Genomic DNA, 23,194 nt, shown 5'->3' with positions numbered 1-23,194 from the left:
CCCTGGACAGGCCTCACCACCTCTGCACCCCTGGACAGGCCTCACCTCCTCTGCACCCCTGGACAGGCCTCACCTCCTCTGCACCCCTAGACAGGCCTCATCTCCTCTGTACCCCTGGACAGGCCTTTCCTCCTCTGCACCCCTGGACAGGCCTCTCCTCCTCTGCACCCCTGGACAGGCCATGCCTCCTCTGCACCCCTGGACAGGCATCGCGTCCTCTGCACCCCTGGACAGGCCTCACCTCCTCTGCACCCCTGGACTGGCCTCGCCTCCTCTGCACTCCTCTGGACAGGCCTCTGCACCTCTGCCCCCCCTGGACAGGCCTCACCTCCTCTGCACCCCTGGACAGGCATCACCTTCTCTCTACCCCTGGACAGGCCTCACCTCCTCTGCACTCCTGGACAGGCCTCTCGGTGCTTCTCCCAGGAGCTCTCGGTGAAGGATTCTCATTAAGGACAGAGGAGCCCAGACTTCATTCCACCCCATACAGCGCCTCTCATTCAGCCCTGAGCCTCGCGGCGCTATGCAAAGGCCCACGAAGAGACACTGCTCCCCTGGACAGGCCTCCCCTCCTCTGCACCCCCGTGACAGGCCTCACCTCTTCTGCTCCCCTTGGACAGGCATCACCTCTGCACCCCTCAGGACAGGCATCTCCTCCTCTGCACCCCTGGACAGGCCATACCTCCTCTGCACCCCCGCGGAACAGACCTCAACTCTTCTGCATCAGCTTCGCAGGCCTCATCACCTCTGCACCCCTGAACAGGCCTCTCCTCCTCTGCACCGCCGGACAGGCCTCTCCTCCTCTGACCCCTGGACAGGCCTCTGCTCCTCTGCACCCCTGGACAGGCCCCCCCTCTTCTGCACCACTGGACAGGCCTCACCTCCTCTGCACCCCTGGACAGACCTCTCTCCCCCTCTGCACCACTGGACTGGCCTCTCCTTCTCTGCCCCTCCTGTGGACAGGCCTCTCCTCCTCTTCACCCCTGGACAGGCCTCACCTCCTCTGCCCCTGGACAGGCCTCTCCTCCTCTGCACCCCTGGACAGGCCTCACCTCCTCTGCACCCCTGGACAGGCCTCTCCTCCTCTCCACCACTGGACAGACCTCTCCTCCTCTGCCCCTCCTCTGGACAGGCCTCTCCTCCTCTGCACCTCTGGACAGGCCTCTCCTCCTCTTCACCCCTGGACTGGCCTCACCTCCTCTGCATCCCTGGACAGGCCTCACCTCCTCTGCTCCCCTGGACAGGCCCCTCCTCCTCTGCACCCCTGGACAGGCCTCTTCTCCTCTGGCCAGGCTTCACCTCCTCTGCACCACTGGACAGGCCTCTCCTCCTCTGCACCCCTGGACAGGCCTCTCCTCCTCTGTCCCTGGACAGGCCTCTCCTCCTCTGCACCCCTGGACAGGCCTCTCCTCCTCTGCACCCCTGGACAGGCCTCACCTCCTCTGCACCCCTGGACAGGCCTCACCTCCTCTGCACCTCTGGACAGGCCTCTCCTCCTCTGTACCCCTGGACAGTCCTCACCTCCTCTGCACCCCTGGACAGGCCTCTTCTCCTCTGGCCAGGCTTCACCTCCTCTGCGCCACTGGACAGGCCTCTCCTCCTCTGCCCCCCTGGACAGGCCTCTCCTCCTCTGCACCCCCGGACAGGCCTCTCCTCCTCTGCACCCCTGGACAGGCCTCACCTCCTCTGCACCCCTGGACAGGCCTCACCTCCTCTGCACCTCTGGACAGGCCTCTCCTCCTCTGTACCCCTGGACAGTCCTCACCTCTCTGCACCCCTGGACAGGCCTCACCTCCTCTCCACCCCTGGACAGGTCTCTCCTCCTCTGCCCCTCCCCTGGACAGGCCTCTGCTCCTCTGCACCCCTGGACAGTCCTCACCTCTCTGCACCCCTGGACAGGCCTCACCTCCTCTCCACCCCTGGACAGGTCTCTCCTCCTCTGCCCCTCCCCTGGACAGGCCTCACCTCCTCTACACCCCTGGACAGGCCTCTCCTCCTCTGTTCCCCACTCAGGCTCTCCTGACCTCACCATGAATGCCAGGGGGGGAGGGAGGGGATCTGATCCATGGATTCATAAATTGTGAAAAGTAAAAAATAAAGTGAGTTGGCAGCTCTCCTACCTGAGCAGAAACCTGTCCAGGCTCTCCCTCCTCCTGGGGGGCCCTGAGGGGGGGCAGATCTGTGGGTGTCTGAAGATGGCGGTAACTGCCCACCAGACAGGGCTCCTTCCTCCTCTGCAGCAGGCTGGACACACCAGGAGAGGCCGGAAGTGATGTCACCACCGCTGCTGATGCTGTCTCTGCCGCCGCTGACCCGGAAGAGGAAACCCTTCTCCTTTCATACAATGTGCAGCTCATTGGGTTTCATCAGCAGGCGAGGAGCGCCCTCTGGTGGCCGCTGACGGAACCGCCACCTCCAGGGTCCAGGAGTGAATACATTTCACACAAACAAGAATGTATACCTGTAAAGACCTGGGATTTCAGATGTCACAGACGGGAATGTTTTTAAGGGTCAGACAGTTCAAGTACAGGGCCTCACACTTGGCTGCTGCTGTAAAAAAGTATTTATAGCTTTACTTCAGATGAGCATCTTCCAAACACTGGCATAAAGGACTTAAGAGTATTTACAGAAAGGTGACAACTGGAAGTGACAATCTGAATGTCAATGAATATATCTGTATTTCAATGAATATATCTGTATTTCAATGAATATATCGGTATTTTAAAGTATATATTAGTATTTTGGTCAGTTTTGCAATTAAACTGGACAGCTTATTTATTTCCTAAATAACTTATTTGCAGGTTTTTAAAATCCATAACGTGGTACATAGGAAAGTAAACAGAGGAAAATACCAGGGAGTTTTAAACACCAGGTAAAATAGAATGAGGCATGAGTCATGAGTCAAAACAACAATTAAAGGAACAGTTTATTTCCAATTTTCCTGTGTCTGTGGCTTATTACTTATATCTGATACAGTTTTATATCCTCGAACAAGACTGAAATTTATGCCCTAAGTAGGTTTTGAATTTCTGATTTAAGAGCACAACTGTCTTCTAAATTATTAAGACACCGGCCTCTTCGAGGCTTTGTTGTTTTGTTTACAGTAACCACCTCCCTCTCTCAACAAAGATTCACTGACAAAAAAAGCAATTTATCTTTGAAGCATTTAATTCCTAAGATAGAGATATCAAGTATGAACCAGAATTTTCTCACACAGTTTGCATTGTATCATAAAAAAAATGAGTGGGTGTTACTGGTTTGAAGAGCAGGGGAGGGGCATTTCATTACTTGAAAATATTGAACTCCTTAATATAAGCCCCTATATCATAGTACGCTCGTCATCAGTACACCGTTGATTAGTGAGTGCGTCAACTCTTTTTAGCATTGTCATGCAAGCAGCCTTGAATGCCTCGACAGTGACATTAGTTCGGACGTGCATACATCAGAGCCCTCAAGCGTCACTCATCACGAGTGACACTAACACATTTGGAGGTCGTGTTGAGGTCTCACTCAAACCTGGCCCATTCTTCAAAACTATGGGGATTAACTAGAACTTCACACATGACTTCTGCTGTGTGCTGAGTAGCATCGCTAAAACTTTTCTACACAGAGCAGACTCTCTGTCCCGCATTTCGGTGGCAAAACCTTTCTCATATTTCACCTTGAACACTGTACATGTTACAGTTCAGAAGAATGCTAATGTGAATGTCTATTTTAGTCAGACTTGGTTGTTAATTGTATCACTTTACATGTGTTCTCATCATGTCTATAAATTCATTAATGTCACTAATAGCCTTTTTATAATATCTCAATTCTTTATTGATTTTCCTTATACAATCAGCATATAACAGGTATGAAAGATTATCGATTAAGCAGAGTCCAAGATACTGTGTAAACTAGAACTTGTGAGAATACATTGATAACAGGAAAAACAATAAATAGAATAACCCCTTCAGATAAAGGTGATACGGCCCAGAAGATCGGACAGATGATCAAGGAAGGAGGATGGTGGGGAACACGAGGGGAAGGAACATGGGGACAGGGGGGAAAAGTCAGGGTGCCAGGCCACCTGGCAGCCCCTCAAGAAGCCAACTCCCACCCCGAAGTAGTCAAGGGGCAGGCACAGAGGACGGAACCAGGTCGATTGGTGTCAGCGTATACCACTATCCATGTAGGAAGGGACTCCAAACTTCTGCAGCTGATCTTTCAGCTTACAAATAGGTCTTTTGTAAGTGGCCATGTTGTGCATGTCAAAGAGCCATGTACTATGAGACGGTAGCGTGGTGTAAAATTCCACCTTTGCCTCTACGAAGGCCATAGCCAGCCAACTCTTACCATGGTGCATTATATCCGGGAATATTGACATTTTGTGAAGCAATGTCAGACGGGTCATTAATTGCGGTGTCACCCCTAGGTTGGTCATCAAGGTACCCTGAACGGAGCCCCAGTAGCTCAGAAATACTATACAGTCCCAGAGGAAATGCAAAATGTCACAGGCCAGTGCAGCACACCTTCAGCACCTCCAGGACTTGGAATACTCTGCCAAATGTGCTTTATAGACCCACCCTGTCGTGCAGTGCCAGTGGTGTAGGAACTTGAAATAACTGAATTTCAACCTGGCCTCCTGGAGGAAACTGCCATGGTCTTTCCAGAGGTCATGGGAGTCCTCCTCAGAGAGTGAGAGGCACAGCCTCTGCTCCAACAAACAGCATCAATTATGGGCGGTGATGCTCGAAAAAAGGCTGTCTGCAGCAGTGTAGGAAAGTAGGATATGCTTCTATGGTTACCCGACACATTTTGCCTGGTGTTATACTGTTTCTGACTGCTCTGGCTGGGATCCTGCTACCCAGGACCCTGGCTCTGTTCTTTCTCCCCTAAATTGGCTATAGCAAGTACCTTGGTTCATTCCTGTTTGGTTACTGTTGCACCCTTGTAAGTCCCTAGATGACCGTCCTGACTTGTTCAGAAGCGGTCGCTCCACCCGCTCCCTGGTCAAGTTGGTATCGTAGCGCGATATTGCTCATTGCTGTTAATAATTAATTGTGCCTGATTGTGCCTGTGCCATTACTTATATCATAGAGCTATTGCTCGCATTGCTTGTAAGAATTATTTGTGCCTGATTGTGCCGGTGCCACTGCCCATATCGTAGCGATATTGCTCTCCTTCCTTTTAATACCACTTTTGCCTGATTGTGCCTGTGCCACTGCCCATAATCGTATTAGTGCCAGATTGTGCCCCAATCTCGTCCTGTTTCGCTTTTGTTTTTGCTGCCATTTTGTTGTTGTGCCTCCTAGCCCGTCTCTCCACCCAGCTCCCGCCTCCCAGCTGCTCCTCCCTCGCTCCGCCCCCCCTCCACCGTCCACTTATGACAGATGTACATGCGCGCAGCGTTCACGCGCAGTGGGCACGCCCTATGCGTGCCGAAGGCGTGCCACAGGTAAGCCCGTCCACGCCCGTCCGCGACCGGACCGCGCCCAGCGCCAGACCCCCTGGTCCCTGCAAAATCCACTCCACCCGCATATCGTACGACGCCGCAACCCTCTCTGCACTCAGCACCGGCCGTCTCCCTGACTGCCACCAAGCCGCCCCAGGACGCACCCATGGTCCCTTCACCTGCCACTCCTGCACATTTGACTGCATCAAGACCCACACTAAATCCACAAACGCCAAACAGAGCTCCAACACTAACCACCTGAAATGCATCCTGCTTAACACCCGCTCGGTCCACAAACACGCCATTGAACTATGGAACCTACTAGACACCACAACGCCGGACGTCGCCTTTCTTACAGAAACCTGGATGAACGCCTCATCAGCGCCCGACATCGCCATAGCCATCCCGGACGGTTACAAGATCATCCAAAGGGACCGCATCAACCAAACAGGAGGAGGCATCGCCATCGTTAATAAGAACACCATCCACATCACGACCAGTTCCGACGACAACCTCACAGCCGCCGAACACCTTCACTTCCAGATTCACACCGACCCTAAGACCACACTCAGAGGCACCCTCATCTATAGACCACCAGGACCCCAAACACAATTCAGCGAAGACATCACTGACTTCATCAGCCCACACGCCCTCCCCTCCGAGGACTACATTCTCCAAGGAGATCTCAACTTCCACCTGGAAAAGAACAACGACAGCAACACCATCACCTTTCTGGACAACCTCGCAATCTGTGACTCAAACAACTGGTAAACACCCCCACCCACTACGCCGGACACACGCTCGACCCAATCTTCTCCTCCAGCAAGCACATCTCCTTCAATCACACCACAGGACTCCATTGGACGGACCACAACTGCGTCCACTTCAACTACAGAAAGATCACGACTCACCACCACCCACAACAAGTCCCCCGCAGAAACTGGAACAAAATTACCACCGACCAGCTCACCACATCGCTATACCAAAACCCTCCCGCCAAATCATCGGACCCACATCAAGCAGCCATCAACCTCACACAATGGATCACCCACAGCGCTGACGAATTAGATCGCCGCCTTCCTCGAGTCTAACGGATCCCTCGACCCTTCACAGTCCAGCTTCCAAGGCAAACACAGCACCAAGACCGCCCTCATCGCAGCCACAGACGACATTCGAACACTACTTGACAACGGGGAAACAGCTGCCCTCATCCTACTGGACCTCTCCGCAGCGTTCGACACGGTCTGTCATAGCACCCTTGTACAACGCCTCAGCAACGTCGGGATACAAGGAAAAGCATTGGACTTGATCATCTCATTCCTCGCCGGAAGAACCCAGAGGCTCCGCCTCCCCCCTTTCAGATCAGAGGCCACCGAAGTCATCTGCGGCGTACCACAAGGATCATCGCTCAGCCCCACCCTCTTCAACGTCTACATGAGCCCCCTCGCATCCATCGCGCGCCAACACAACCTCAACATCATTTCCTACGCAGACGACACCCAGCTGATCCTCTCCCTCACCAAAGACCCAAACACCGCCAAAACCAACCTACACGAAGGGATGAAAGACATGGCCGAGTGGATGAAGAACAGCCGTTTAAAGCTGAATTCAGACAAGACGGAAGTCCTCATCCTAGGATCATCCCCCTCTGCTTGGGACGACTCATGGTGGCCACCGGCCATGGGCAGGGCACCCATACCAACGGACCATGCTCGCAACCTGGGATTCATCCTGGACTCCTCCCTCTCGATGACCAGACAAGTCAACGCCATCTCATCATCATGCTTTAACATCTTACGTATGCTCAAAAAGATCTTCCGATGGATCCCCACCGAAACAAGAAAGACGGTCACCCAAGCACCTGTCACAAGCCGACTGGACTACGGAAACACCCTCTACACCGGAACCACAGCCAAATTACAGAAAAAACTCCAACGCATTCAGAACGCCCCCGCCCGACTCATCCTAGACATCCCCCGCCACAATCACATATCCGGTCACCTGAGAGACCTTCACTAGCTCCCCGTCAACAAGAGAATAACGTTCCGTCTCCTCACCCACGCACACAAAGCCCTCTACGACCTAGGACCCAAATACCTCAACACGCGCCTGACCTTTTACACCCCCACCCGCAAACTACGATCGTCCAATCAAGCCCTCGCTGTGATTCCACGCATTCGAAGATCCACCATGGGAGGAAGATCTTTCTCCTACTTAGTGGCCAAAACCTGGAACTCTCTCCCCACCCACCTCCGCCTTACACAGAACCACCTCTCCTTCAGAAAACAACTCAAAACTTGGATATTTGATAAGTAACAAACCCCCCCTCCCTCAAGCGCCTTGAGACCCTCTGGGTGAGTAGTGCGCTATACAAATTTTAACTTGAACTTGAACCTAGTATGTGGTACGGAAGATATACGTTTCCTTATATCTCTCCCCATGTGCACTTAGACACTATAAGTCACCCCTCTGGCAGGCCTTTTCAGTCCCAAAGGCAGGGTTCTTGGTTTTAATTGTGAGGGTGCCCCTGCATGAGCAGGACACCCCTACAAACCCCAGAGTCCATTCTGCAGGCTTTGTAAGTGGAACAGCCATCCTGAAATAGAGAGGCCAAGCATCATTACGCGATGACCATCTCAAAACTGACTAGAACGAACCTGGGCATGTTTGGTATCAAACCTGTTGGAATCATACCTCAACACTGTTGGCTCCCTGCACAGACGCAAAACTGGACAAAGGACATGGGCGTATCCTCCCCACTGTCTAACCCCTCCTCTGAGAGGGACCCCTGAATCAACCCAATCCTCACCTTATGGTACATAAGGACTTACCTGTGGATGCATCCCTAGAGTCATTGTGGGATTCGATTCAGATCAACATCACTTCTACTTCGACCGCCTGGGTACTCTGGACTTCGCTTTGGACCTCGAGATTGCACCGGGGTAGATTCTTGCTGCTCTTTACTGCCTCGTCCTGCAAGCCCTCTGCAACATATGTGCCTGTGCTCCATACAGGTCCAACCAAGGCCTGTGGAACTCCGAGACAACTTAAGGAGTCTCCCTTGGAGTGAAGGAGTCACTCCCCTGCAGTCGCAGGCACTGCAAGGCAACCTATCGGTCTGCCAAGCCTGAGCTCCTCCAGACTCCCCAAAGGTTCAGCAACACAGGTGGTGGTCCTGCATCCCTTCGATGTCTGATCTGTCCTCTCATCCAGTTGAGGTCAGCATCCCTCATGGAACCGAACCCCTGTGCACTGCAACACTGGATCCCTTGATTTCCTGGTGACCGCATCGGTTACCTCCACCAACTCGCGGTAACGGAGTCGATCACTACGGAAGGTTCTGTCATTGAGTCTGTCCCCTTTAAAACTGACCCATAGGATGCAGTTGTTTGATCGGAACAACTCAGCCATCTCCAAAGACGCAGTAGTTCCGGCGTAACTACTGGTTCGGCGCAACAGAGCCTGGGCTCTGCAACAAGCATCCTGTTCTTCTTGTCTTCGAGAGACCTGCATCTTCCAGGCCTCCCGCATTGACTCCATCTGCTTACAGGTACTACTTTACATGATCCGCATTAGGGTTCCAACAGACTCTGTCTTTGTTCCAACAGACTGACTTCGTCCAACGGACTCTGTAGACCTTGCAACAGACTCTTTCATCCTTCCAGCAGCGGCATCGAACGGAAGTCCTCCTTCGTTTCCGACAGTGGTTATAGGTATCCTGCTTCCGATGACATCCACTGGTGGGGTGGCTCCTTAACCTTCTGTATTCCGCGTGTCCACTGAGAAGGGTCCTTATTTCTTGACAGTATACATGGTTTGGTCTCCCTCGGGGGACTATTGTGTATTGGTGCTGCTTTACTAATATATTGTTGCAATATTGTGTGCATTGTTTAGTGTTAGTTGGTTATTGTAATAAATATCTATTTTTATACATAGCGTGTGTAGTTCTTTTTCTCTTAGCCTACACTAAAGGATTAGATACTGGTAAACCGCGCTGCTTTGCACTCCTCCTAGACTAAGCCTAAAGGTTGCTCTCCATAGCTACCACTTTGAGAGCCTTTATAAAGTTGGCTAAACCACTAACATCGCCATAAGGGTTGCCTGGAGTGCTGCAGGGTGCTACTCTTACAATTGGCTTTTGATTGTATCACATGTAATGTGTGGTTTTTAAACTTGTATTGCTTCAGATGAAATGTGTGACACATAGTGTGTGATGATTATTGTAAACTGATGATAACGTTTTTAATTAAAAAAGGTTTTAATGATACATTTTGAGTGTTGGAATTTATATGATTATAAGAGTGGTAGGAGTCTATTGCTCAGGCTGGAGGATCTTTCTCATCTAAGGGTGAACTCTGAAGTGAGCACAGGGTTATGCCACTTCATTGTGGCATAATCCAAGGGATCATTTGTTTTACTTGAATTAAGAACGAAACAAAGCAACGTTAACCTGAAGCCAACCGCCACTGGGGAAGAATCGGCAGTCCAGGCAAGGCCTGTCTGGGTCCCAAAAGTTAGGGATCTAGTCAGAGAGAAAAGTGCGGATAAGAAGGAATTTGGACAGAAAACCTGTACCCATCCTAGCTGTCAACGGAACAAGAATTGTACTTCTGCCACCCCTTGCCGGAAAAAAAGGAGAAAAGATATGTGTCAATCAACCTCATCAAATCACAATATGTGCCAATACTCAACAGTAGGCCTCGTGGTCTCCGCCCTAGTAGCAGACGCCCTCCTCTCGCTACTATCCAAGAGGTTCAAACCGAAAGACTCATAACCATCGAGGAGTCGCCAGTGCAAAATGAAGGACTATGCAACAATGCTATGGAACTCATCCCTCTTGAAACCCAAATAACAGTCCGACCAGATACACCTGTACACACCAATGTAACAAGTGATCAATTAGTTCGACGAGAACAAGCAAACACAGCAATTCTACAAATCCTGATGACGTGCACCAGGGGTAAGTCCAAAACCTGTAAACTGTTAGCACGTAAGGAAAAAGTGCAGTCCACAACAACTTTCTCTTATCTAGGAGTAGTTCTAGAGGGTGGTGGATATTGGGGCCCTGCAATCAGGAGTAGAATCCTGTCGTTTAAAAAAGCCACTGCTGCACTCATGGCTTTCTCTCGTAAGATGGGAAAAAGACCCCCCGCAATTTTGCTCAAGATCTACTCGGCCAAATGTGTTAGTACAGCCATCTACGGGGCCGGTGTATGGGGTATTCAAGACACCAGGGAATTACAAATTGTAGAAAATGCTTTTTTAAGGTTTATTTTAGCAGTCCCTTTTAGTTTATCTGTATTCAATTGCCAGGCAGAGCTGGGGGTCCGTCACATTAGCGATTTGATTTCAATGCAACTGTGAGAAGTTGGCCTGATATGCAGTGCTCACTATTCTAGTGATCACTATGTATCAGTCCAGACAACCCTTATTGATGATTGGTTGTAAGTCAACCTTATAGACCAGCTATCCTAGTAGCATGGATACGAGCAGTCTAAGGCTAAGACTCTAGAGGGCGTGTTAAGCCAGCTGTTTTACCATCACATTACCCCTTGAACACCAAGTGAAAGGATACCACACAAGTTGTTATCAAAAATAAAGGATATTTATTTATAACAAGACTACCCTGGCTCTTTATGAGACAGAGAGCTAAGCACACAACAAAACTCTTAAAGAATTACTGAAAGTCACACAATTTACACAAATGCCCGAGGGGCACGAAAAACCATATACACAAGAAGTGGAATGCGAATTACTAGCAGGTAAGTAACTATTCTCATAGGCTTTAGAATCGCTAGGACTGGACTACTGAACCTTTAGATTGCAAGCAGGAGGCCTAGGGACGTCGTGTGCAGAGTGGAACTCTCACGCGTAAGGCGGGAAAAAGTCTATGGAGGCTAGCAAAGACAAAGTTACTGTTCTCGGGCGAACCCGACTAGGTGGGTCGATAACAAGAGTGGATCCGAACACTTAGAGTGTTGGACTATGCTGGAGCACCGGAGTACTCGGTTTACCTAGCCCAGGGGCTGCGGCTGCATAGGGTTCAAGTTGCGTCAGAAACCCTCGTTGACGAACCAGGAGCCTGAAGAAAGAAGTTGCTGGCAGGCGGCCAGTGAAGAAGTTCGTAGTGATCCAAGCCTGGATCCGGGAAGAAGAAGGACCTGAAAGCAGAGGGGACCAAGTTCTGAATCACTAGCCAGTGATTTAGGTGGGTACCAGGATGGCACCGGACGAAGTCACCTCGACCAGGTGAGTGGGCGCTGCTGGGCTCTGCAGTCTCTCGGACCAGGAGGCGTTGTCGGCGACCAGGATGGAGGTGCGAGCTGTCCCACGAAGGTGTCTGCTGTCGACGTCGCTGGACCCAGGATTGGGGCAACAAGTCTTGGCAAATGCAAGCCCACGCGGTGGACCTACAATGGAGTCTGGAGTGGACCAGGAGGTTCCAAGGTGCTCCTCTGTTGGAGGGGAGCAAGGGCCAGTCTGGAGCAACCAGACCCGCGGTGTTTGTCGTCGAGGAGCATCGTAAAAGGGCCACTAGCCAACGGGCAAGTGACCTGGACAATGCGGTGAGCAGCAAAGAGCAGAAGGGCCCCACGCAGATCTCGTGGATGCAGGGGGGCTGAACTTCGGTTCTGGAGCTGCTCAGGGTCGGGGCTTCTCTTACCCCAAAGCACTCGGTCGAGAGTCACTCGGTGGTCGTGCTGGACAAGCGTCGTGCAGTCTTGATGATGGCCGGTCCCTCGAGGTCTCGTCGCACCCACGGGTCTCAGCTGGGCTGAAGATGTAGGTTGAGGTCAGAGGTGCCAGGGAAGCCGGTTCTCGTCGAGCTGGGCAGTCTTGATCCGGAGGAGAGACTTGCAGCAGACCGCGATGCTTGGTTGGTGCCTGCTGCTGCAGGGTGACTACTCCTTAGTCACAAGGGAGAAATCTTAGGAAGAGTCTTGAGTTCCTCTCGTAGAAAGTCGGTTCAGGATTCAAAGATTGATCTAATTTGGAAGGGGGCCTGCTCCTACCTTTATCCTGCAAAAGGGGGCTGGCATGCGACTAAGTCCTGCCCTATGGGTGGGACTAGGAGGGGGTGGTTACACCCCTCTCCTTTGGCGGGCTTTTCCCCAGCTCAGGGTCTGGTGTGCCCCTGGAACTGGTTCAAGCCGGCGTATGCATAGTGAGCACCGGGGTGCCACTTGCAGTCACCTTCCTCTAAAGCCCTGCCTACCTGGGATACACAAAATCCATTCATACTAAACTTTCGCAATATGAGGACAAAAAAAAGACTACGTGTTATAATTGTTGTTTGGGTGAGTGAATATCTTTATGGTTACCAACATGTCTTCTCCCTCTAGAGGGGTGGAATGCTACCCCCGTCGCCAGAACTGGCGAGGGGGTAGTATTCCAAAGCGTATGACACCTTACACGACATGTTTAGATAATGTCAGTCCAAAGTTACCATAACCGCGAGGATTATAAGGCACTTAAGAGTATATGGTCTGACGCTATCATGGAAACGGCTAAGGGATAGATCCCGAAAGCCGCAGACAGGCTCAGCTCATGCCAGAGCACTATCTCACACGATTCCAAGCACTCTGCCTTCAGGATTGTTAAGGCCTGCCATAGGAGTGACTGATAGGAGATCTGTGTGTCCATTTTAGGGTTAGATATAGGCATACTATATCTAAAGCAAGGGGTGATTACACCACCTTGCCCCAGCTGTCAAGCAGCCAGTTGTGTCAGTTTTGGATGGCCAGCCAGGGGTGGCATAATACATGCTTCAGCCCCTGGTAGGCCCTGGGTACACCTATGCCCTGGATACCTAAGGTATACTGTACAGGGTCTGATAAGGTGACTCAGTATCCAATTGGATATGTACCTAGGGTACATGGAATCCATTTCAACAGAGAGAGCAGTGGGCCTGGGGTCCTGGATAGCAGGGCCCCAGGTCAACTAAGTCAGAAAACCAGCAAAACACCAGGCAAAAAGTTGGGGGTAACCATAGTCAGGGATCTACCTTCCTACAGCAACCACTTTTACTTTGGCATAGGGTATGGACAGCTGTCGAGCTAGTACTTAATAGAGAGATTATACGTGACGTTATGGCACTCGACAATTCCCATAAAATAGCATGGTTATCCTATATCCAAAAATGTTGTGCAGACATGGGGAAACCTGAGTTTTACACCTCACCAGAGGGGCTATGTATGATCTCGAGGAAAGATTTAAAGAAAGATTGCTGGTACCATCTCGAATCACTACGGTTAGGGGTAGAGCTGTCTGAACAATGTGCCTGACCTTGTTGCAAGGTGAACTATCCCTTTCTTTCTGTAAATTGAGATAATCCTAGTAGTGGGTATGTTTTACTCCTACTACTGATTTCGGTGTCTATTGTCACATTTACCTTGATCTATGCATTCCTAAAACCACGTGTGTGTGTACCTATTAGTCCCTTGTGCTGTTCTTCCCTGTCCCTCGGCCCTTCTCTAGTGAAAAAAGGGGAGGGGGGGTTGGCAACGCCTCACGGGAGCAACCACCAAGGAGGATGTGTCAAACTGGTACTCGCTTGACTCCCCACTATATCATCATCATCAGTTGCCAACCATAAAAGTAAAGGGGATCAAAAATTGTGCTTAAGAAAACAAACTCTGTGTAGTGATGTGAATGACCCAACTACGTGATAGGGCCTACCCTCCTGAATGTGAATTGTAGGACCTATTAGGGTACCATGATCGGCTAAAATAACTTCAGAGCAGAATAATGAGCAACTAATCATAATTCACTCGGTTTTTAGATATCGACCCAAGGGCGAACACGCAAACCCGCTTATGGATAAAGGGGGTTCTTTTAACAGCAATTTCTTCCACGGGAGCCTGGTATGCACTACTACACAAGGCTACCTGGTAATGTATAACAAGGTTCTGTAGGAATGGTGTCAGAATATACCATTTTTCGAGTCACAATGACCAAATTGCCATAGATGTGTGTGTTACATTTTTATTTCCATATGTGCATTTAGGTACAATAAGGGGAGAAAATTGATGACATGTGCAAGAAGTACGCTGATCCCAACACAACCCTGATGAAATCGCCGGTAATGTATAAAGCGGCGATGAAACATGTTGGTTTTTATTAGAACAGGCACACGGCAAAGAATAAAAGGAAAGTGCTAGTGGGGCCAAGTTCTTTTTACCCTAATAGGTCCTACAATTCACATTCAGGAGGGTAGGCCCTATCACGTAGTTGGGTCATTCACATCACCACACAGAGTTTGTTTTCTTAAGCACAATTTTTGATCCCCTTTACTTTTATGGTTGGCAACTGCTGATGATGATATAGTGGGGAGTCAAGCGAGTACCAGTTTGACACATCCTCCTTGGTGGTTGCTCCCGTGAGGCGTTGCCAACCCCCCCTCCCCTTTTTTCACTAGAGAAGGGCCGAGGGACAGGGAAGAACAGCACAAGGGACTAATAGGTACACACACACGTGGTTTTAGGAATGCATAGATAAAGGTAAATGTGACAATATACACCGAAATCAGTAGTAGGAGTAAAACATTCCCACTACTAGGATTATCTCAATTTACAGAAAGAAAGGGATAGTTCACCTTGCAACAAGGTCAGGCACATTGTTCAGAGAGGTTGAGTGAGTGGGGGGCAGCCTGTACCTAGTCCGAATCCCCCTAGGGTCCCTTTGTTGTTTAGAGTAGGGGTAGAGCTGAACAAGGTCTCCGTAGTGCGCCACCAAATGTTGCTTACCTCGGGCAATATGCAATCTTATCTTATTTGGTGCACCAGTGGCTTTGACCGGTTTCTCCTTACCAGGTTCAGATTTGATATTTTTTTTCCGTCTAGTATCATTCCCCCATACTAATGACTGGTCGAAAAAGCTTACCAATTGCCCTTGTGATGGGAGTGCCGAACAATCAACACTTCATGTGATTTGTTTTTGTGGTTTTTATCATAAAGAGAGAGCCCGATGGATTAAACCACACCTGAATATCAACGGCCCTTGGCATTACTGCCGCCCTGCGTTATTATATCTCCAGAGTTTAAACGACGAACGGAGTGTGGCTATTATGATTGGTTTCTTAAAGAGTGTTTTTAGAAAAAGAAAAAACTTAAACCTTTCTTAAATTCTATTGCATTCATTGTATGTTACATTTGTATATTCTTGTATGATTTTTGATGACTTTTGCTTTTATGATTTTAAATTTCACTAAAATCGAATAAAGCTTTTCTACCTACCTACCTACCTACCTACTACAATACAACAAATCAGACCCCAATTGGGAAAAATGGTTTATTTGGCCCACAGACACAAACATTTGTCAAGAAAGATTCCTGAACAAAACACAGGGTATTACCATCCATAGGTCAGACCCACGTTATGTACAAAGACTACATCCAGGGGTAGTGACTACATATAGTGTAGGGAAATTGTGCCTTTATTGGCTACAGACATCCTCATTAGACCAAGTGAAAGAACACTTATCTTTAATCAAAGAAGATGCAGACCTTAAGGATTTCTTGCTAGAACCAAGGAAACTGTGTCAAAAACATTTCATATATGCCGGCATTAAGGCTGCCTATCATGAAGTATGGAAAGTTTCACCGGCAGAGGCTGCAGAGAGAATAAGAGAATTAGACCGTATTAATTTAGAGAAATATTTTGCTGTGGTTGACACTGGTTTAACGACTTTATCATCCAGGATCTATTTACTGGGTAGTATTGTATCCTCTGCTATTGACATACTCGAACAGGATTTAGCCATGTTACAGCACATCCAGTCCCAGTTACGTTCAGTAATGTTATTACTATTAGGCTGGACGCTGCAATCATTGCGTGCAAGCTATGTGCCTTGGCGTTTTATCAACACGTCATCTCTGTTCTCTGAATACAATCTCACAGATAAACAGATCGAAATGGCACAAAGGGAAGCGAAGTGTACAACGCTGCGCATTGAAATACTGGAAAGATTACCATTCACAGTAGCAGAAAAAACAGCTACAGGGTGGCTTATTCATGGCCATATCAACCTGCCGGTCACAACTTTCCAATTTCAATATTGCCTTAACCTGTTCCATGCTGCTGACGAGCTCAGCTCGTCATGAGGCACAATTGAGCTGCAATCATGACGAGCTGAGCTCGTCACAGCCGTTAGAAAGTTCACACGCGGGGGTAATTATCCCCGTGTGCTGAACGTTTGGCTGTGACTCCGCTCGTCACGAGTGCAGCTTCGCTGTGCTTCATGAAGAGCCGAGCTCGTCACCAGCACAGCGGCGCCGCACGCGCCTCCTCGCCCTCGCACAGCGGGGGGGGGGAAACACCCCCTAGGGAAAGGGTTACACAAAAGCCGGCAGGCAAATATGAAAGGTTGGGTAGCTAATACATTCAGCAATCCTGGGAACTACCGTATGACTATAGATGTAGGAGTGGAGGGAAGTGTTTCTAAGTGGTACCAACTGTGAAAATACACTGAGCGGTTCGCTCATATGTCAGGACATTTCTTTACACGGGGCTTGTAATGGTTCTGTGGCAAACTTGTCCGGCCACCTGCAAGGACATTCGGCCTACTCTCAAATGGGAGTTACCTCATGTTGAATTATCAAGGCTGTTGTGGCATGCTATCAGGCATCCCATATCTGGTGACAGTGAATTCCAGGGTTATTTGTTGATTGCAAGTATTGTTTCCCCCAGCAAATACAGTCAGTGAGTCACTAATTTGGCCTTCACTGAATGTTTCTTTTATACGTTGTAATACTCTAAGCAGAATGAAAGCCATGTTTATACAACAGAGCCAACCCTTAACCTCCACTCGAAACATTTATAAACTTCAAGTTGCAAGGACCTAGGCTGAGATACAGGCTCTGATACACACAAACTGCCCCATACATTTCCTAGAAATTATGGGTCGTATCTTTAACATGTCTGACACGAGCGGAACTGTACATGTATTTAAGACCATTGGTTCAGGACTGTTATACACCTTTCAGACAGCTATCGGAATCATTCTAGACTTTGTGCATTCAGAGTTTGGAGGTCTGCCCTTAATTCTTGCCCTCATTGCAGCAAATTAATCAAAATTATATTCCGATGTTCTAGATCTACTGACTGTAAAAGTTGAAGAAAGTGTGCAGTATCTCTCACATACGTCACCCAACCTTGCACAAACGTTTGCAGAAACTCATCAATGTATTGGCCTAGTGTTTATATTGGAGTTGCTACAATTTTGTCTACGACACTCATACTTCAGATGGAAGGAAGATTACTTTTTGCAGATAAGTGACAAAGACATAGGGCCAGATGTATCAAGATACCCTTTTGCGATTCTCAAATAGCGATTTTTTGAGAATCGCTATTTGAGAATTGCAGAATGGTATGTATGTAGAAATTCGCTATTTCTTAAAATTCCTTAATTGCGATTAGCAAATTGCTAATCGCAATTAAGTAATAATTTTCCATTCATTTCTATGGGCCAGGAGGCCCATAGGAATGAATGGGAATGTATTCATTCCCAATTTGCGATTCGCAATTTGCTAATCACAAATTAAGAATAATTTCAAGGGTGCAAGGGTGTCTTAAGGACACCCTGCTGCACCCCTGAAATTGACATGTGTGCGCATGTGGCGCACATGCATGCCCTAATGGCATGTATGAGCGTCACATGGCACCTTTACAAATGGCAAAAAGTGCATTTGTAAAAGAATTAGCAAATTATCACCAACTACAAGTTGGTGGTAATTTGCAATTTCTTAGCCTAAATTCGCAAAACTTAAATGCTTCATACATAGCATTTAAGGAATCGCAATTTGCGATTCCTTAAATGCTTACACAATATTAAGGAATCACAAAATTTGTGATTCCTTAATATTGCGAGGCTTTTTACTTGATACATTCCATTTTCCTATTTTTGTGTCGCAATTCACAGCGTTTGCGACAAAAAAATGGTTTGATACATCTGCCCCATAGATTCTTAGCTCATGGGTACCCGTGTGAAATTGTACAGTCAGCAGAAAAAAGAATGGAAACAGTACCAAGAGAAACACTAAGACAAGTTAAATCGAAGACTAAACAGGAAAGGTTGGTTTTTGTCTCTAAATATTCTACACAATCACAGCAAATTAAAAAGAAATTGATTTCCCGCTGGGAATTACTACAACAAGAAAAAGATTTTCAAAGAGTGTTTGCAAGCAAACCTTTGTTTGCATATACAAGGAGCAAGAATCTAAAAGAGTTGGTGACTGATGCCACTACATCATAGATGACACAGTTTGAATCCAGGGATGAAAAAATTTCAAAACTGCACGCATGCAATAACGTCATTGTAGGATCATTTATTTTACGTCCATAAACTGGTAGAAAGGTCAAATTGAAATGTCAGACAGATTGTAATTTATCACATGTAATTTACAGTATTAAATGTCCCTGCGGAAAACTATACGTAGGCAAGACAGAGCGTAAAATAAAGGTACGCATAACTAAACATAAAAGTAGAATCCGTAACAAGACCACAATGTCGAGTCTGACTACTCATTGGGCTGAAATGAATCCTACCATTCCACAATTGGGGTTTCAGGTCTTAGAGCAAATCAAATTGGAGCAAGATAGCGATAACTCTAAATGGCTAGGAAAAAGGGAGATCTGGTGGATTAAATTCTTGGAGACCATGGTACCGAAAGGCCTCAATGATAAACTGGATATGATTTGTGTTCTTTGATAGCAGTAAAGTAGAACATCGTTCAAATCAACTATGAAAGTTTATAGTAAGTGTTCATCCACAGGTTGAGGTGGTCTCAGTAAAAGGTTTAGGATGAGATCGCTAGAAGAGCATTTAACAACAGATGCTGACAGCTACCGTATTACAGTATTTATCTCTGAGTCTTAGATTTAATGAGCAGCCACTGTTCACCATCATTGTCAATATGAAAATATACTCTCACGGGTTTGATTCTATAATCATTTGGCATTATTGTATGATACATGTTTGATGTACTAGGCTTACCAGGTTCGTACGAGAAATGAAGCTGACTATCCGAGGTGGTTGAGAACCGAGAGAAGTGAAGTGGTGGTGATCACAGCGAGCGGGTATATGGTGGAGTACCATTAGAGTTCAAGATTGTTCAAGGCAATTATGAGTGCACTAAAGAAGGAATAGTTCATCGAGGTTGGTTTATATGGATTTGAGCTCCTCTATACTGGAATTTGACCAGCCTGGCAGTAGTTAGAGTGCTCATTCGTCTTTGATTACGTGCCACTATCAGACATTGGTGGTTATTAGCTGAACCCATGAAGGCATTGATCTTGACTACGATATTGTTGTTCCCCTGAAGAAGGGAGTCATTCCCAAAATACAGTGGGATTTGTAACAGCAGCAATATTGATTTTAAAATGTTTATGTACATGAAAAGGTGTTCTCATGTTAATTGAAATGTTAATGTTTTTTTTGTAATGGACAAATTCAAAAGGTTCATAAAAAGAGGACTGTGAATGCATTTTGCATATGCCTCATGTTCTAATACTTTAAGAATGATTAAAGAGTAAAGATTAAACTGTTGACTAATTAATGCAAACGGAAGCTTGCTACTTGCAGTGCGGGTAGAGTCAAGTGACTGTTGTCACTTGAACATTTTTGTTCATAGTTTAACTTGGAGGGTAGCATCCTCCATCCTGCCAGGCATGCCTAGAATTACACTGGATTACTCAGGAAAAAGGTTTTTAGGTGAGATTAAGATTAGGTGTGCACTGTACAACATTTTTATTTAAAAGTAAAGTGCGCTATACTGCGATTTCTACAATAGTTAATTGTGGATGCGTTAACAATTGATGTGTGCACTGATGGCTGGTGGTGTGTGTGCCTGTAGAAATTGTGCACTGATTTTCTGGTGGTGTGTGTGCCTGTAGAAATTGTTCACTGATGGCTGGTGGTGTGTGTGCCTGGTGGAAGTGTGCCCTGCCGGCTGGTGGTGTGTGTGCCTGGTGGAAGTGTGCACTGACGGCTGGTGGTGTTTGTGCCTGGTGAAAGCGTGCACTGATGACTGGTGGTATGTGGCTGATGAAAGCATGCACTGACGGCTGGTGGTGTGTGTGTGCCTGGTGAAAGCATGCACTGATGGCTGGTGGTGTGTGTGTGCCTGGTGAAAGCGTGCAGTGATGGCTGGTGGTATGTGTGTGCCTGGTGAAAGCGTGCACTGACATCTGGTGGTGTGTGTCAGGTGGAAGCATGCACTGATGGCTGGTGGTGTTTGTTCCCGGTGAAAGTGTGCACTGATGGCTGGTGGTGTTTGTGCCCTGTGAAAGCGTGCACTGACAACTGATGGTGTCTGTGCCTGTTGAAAGTGTACACTGACTGTGTGGCTGTGTGTGTGGTTGTGTGTGTGTGGTTGTATGTGTGGTTATATGTGTGGTTGGGGTTGTGTGTGTGAGTGTGTGTGGTTGTGTGTGTGGTTGTGTGTGTGTGGTTGTGTGTGGTTGTGTGTGTGGTTGTGTGTGTTGTGTTTGTGGTTGTGTGTTTATGTTTGTGTGTGGGTGTGTTTGTATGTGTGGTTGTGTGTGTGTATGTGTGCGGTTGTGTGTGGTTTTGGTTATGTGTGTGGTTGTGTGTGCTTGTGGTTGTGTGTTTGTGGTTGTGTGTGTATGGTTGTGTGTGTGGTTGTGTGTGTGGTTGTGTGTGTGTGTGGTTGTGTGTGTGCTTGTGGTTGTGTGTATGTTGGTAGTTGTGCGTGTGGTTGTGGTTGTGTGTGTGGTTGTGTGTGTGGTTGTGATTGTGTGTGTTGTGTTTGTGTGTGTGGTTGTGTGTGTGATTTTGTGTGTGGTTGTGTCTGGGTATGCTTGTGTGTGTGTGTGTGTGTGTGTGGTAGTGTGTGTATGTGGTTGATGAAAGCACCGGAAGGCTGAGCGCACTGTGGAACAGGTATCGTAATGACAAAATTACAAGGAAAAAAACAGCGGCGCCCGGTTAAATGTGAGGAATTCAATGACCTTGGCACTGAACTTGACCTGACACACACTCACAACAACACAAGTAATCACATTCAGAAACAAACCGAATCAGAAGTTATATGCCAAGCATGTATGATCACAGAATCAAATCAAGGACTAACAACTTGTGAAAGAGATCGCAAAAGGATAAACACTGCTCAACAATAAAGGAATGTGACAGCATAAGCCTACAGTCACCAGATGAAGAAAACAAGGAAGCGGCGTCTGAGGACACCGTTGAAATTCGTGAATATGGGTAAAACTCGCTTTGAAAAGACATCGGCAAGCCAGAGCGAAGGGTAATTATAGTAATTGACAGTTACGTACTGACATCAGCGGCGCGTAGCTCTGAAAGTGAACTATTCAATTTCGGGGCTCACAGTCTAAGGAGGAAATATAAATAAATAAAACTCAACCAGAGCTTTGGAAATAGTTCAATTTCCGCCTGTTACACGCAAGTATAGATACAAATTAACATGAAAAAATGATCAGCTCTGAGCATAATAAATGCTTAGCCCAAAACGATCGTATTTAGGTTGAAAAAAAAAGTAAAACAAATTGTTCGCATAAGTGGTGAAAGTGAATAAAAGTGAATAGACGTGATTAAATAATTTGAGAATGGCATGTAAGCACTATATACACTATTTAAAAAACAGTGAAGAGAAGAAACAGTGTCCGATGGATCCCTAAATTCAATGGAAAAGGAGTTATCATACAAAGAATTCCTGTACATCAGAGGAACATGTTAGAAAGATTTGGAGCGTGAATCTGGGCAAAAACGTGCTTTGAGAAGGCGTCAGCAAGTCAGAGCAAAGGGTAATTAAAGTAATTGACAGCAACTTACAGACAACAGCGGTGCAAAGCTGTGGAAGTGAACTATTCTATTTCAGGACTCACAGCTTAAGCCGCAAGTATGTGAGGAGGAAATGTAAACAAATGGAAGTTGTCCACTGTTTTGGAAATAAATTGAACTTCAACTGTTTCAAGCAAGTACAAATTTAAATTGACAGAAACACATGGTCAACTGTGAGCACAAGAAATGCTTAGCCCAAAACGATCGCACTAGTTTAAGAAAACGGAATAAAGAAACCATTTGCAAAAGTGGGGAGAGTGAACAGAAGCGAATTGGAGTGAGGAAAGCAATTTAAAGAACGGAATGAAAGGATTACGAACACTGTCCGACAAACAATGACAAGCAGGAAGTGGGGTAAATGAGAGAGTGGCAAATGGTGAGCATTTTGCGGCCGCTTTGATGTTCTCGGTGGCCACGCGGCTCACTGAGAACATCAAAGCGGCTGCAAAAATGCTCCCAAAGGCTGTAGGGGGACAAATGGTGCATGCGCCTGGCGCACATGCACTGTGCCCGATCCGCCTGCAGACTTTGGGAGCATTTTTGAAAGCCCATTGCTATACTCTCGCAGAAAAACGCATGCACGTTGGTTCAGCGAGACCTAAAAAGGATCATGTTCTTTCATTTAATTTATTTGTGGATTAAAGGATCAATCTAGAAGATGTCCTGGAGAAGACACATGACTGAAGAACCAACCCAAATTAGTTCCGAGAGTGCAGACAGAAAATCCATATCCCTTGCAAGCGTTAACTGTACAAAAGTATGAGCTGCAGATGCACTTGCTGCTCCATATTCAAATTCTCTATGTCCAAGAAAGTTAAAAAAAATATACCTGCTATTCCAGGTTCAAAAATTCTCTTTAGCCAAGGAAGGTAGTGATCCACAGAGTACTTAAAGGATAGCTGTGCAACCAGCAATGGTGTCTTCCTGACACCAATAGA

General features: G+C 47.4%; 1 protein-coding gene across 3 annotated transcripts in view; it reads right to left on the bottom strand.

Moving 5' to 3' along the window:
- The window catches only part of LOC144806430 (uncharacterized), a 342,683-nt gene that overhangs the window by 60,021 nt on the left and 259,468 nt on the right, over positions 1–23,194 (bottom strand). Inside the window, exon 1 of one of the 3 annotated variants that reach the window (XM_078672798.1) lies at positions 2,121–2,257. The exons of 1 other annotated variant lie outside the window; for it this stretch is intronic. The gene's annotated coding sequence lies outside the window, so the exon portion shown is untranslated. Of the gene's footprint in view, positions 1–2,120; positions 2,258–23,194 lie in introns of those variants that run through there. One more of the 3 variants, XM_078672799.1, reaches the window with a different exon arrangement.

Source organism: Lissotriton helveticus (genome assembly GCF_964261635.1).
Source record: "Lissotriton helveticus chromosome 1_1 unlocalized genomic scaffold, aLisHel1.1 SUPER_1_unloc_7, whole genome shotgun sequence".
In the NCBI taxonomy this organism is placed as follows: domain Eukaryota; kingdom Metazoa; phylum Chordata; class Amphibia; order Caudata; family Salamandridae; genus Lissotriton; species Lissotriton helveticus.
Note: the sequence above shows the minus strand (reverse complement) of the source record. Positions and strands in the feature narration are given on the sequence as shown.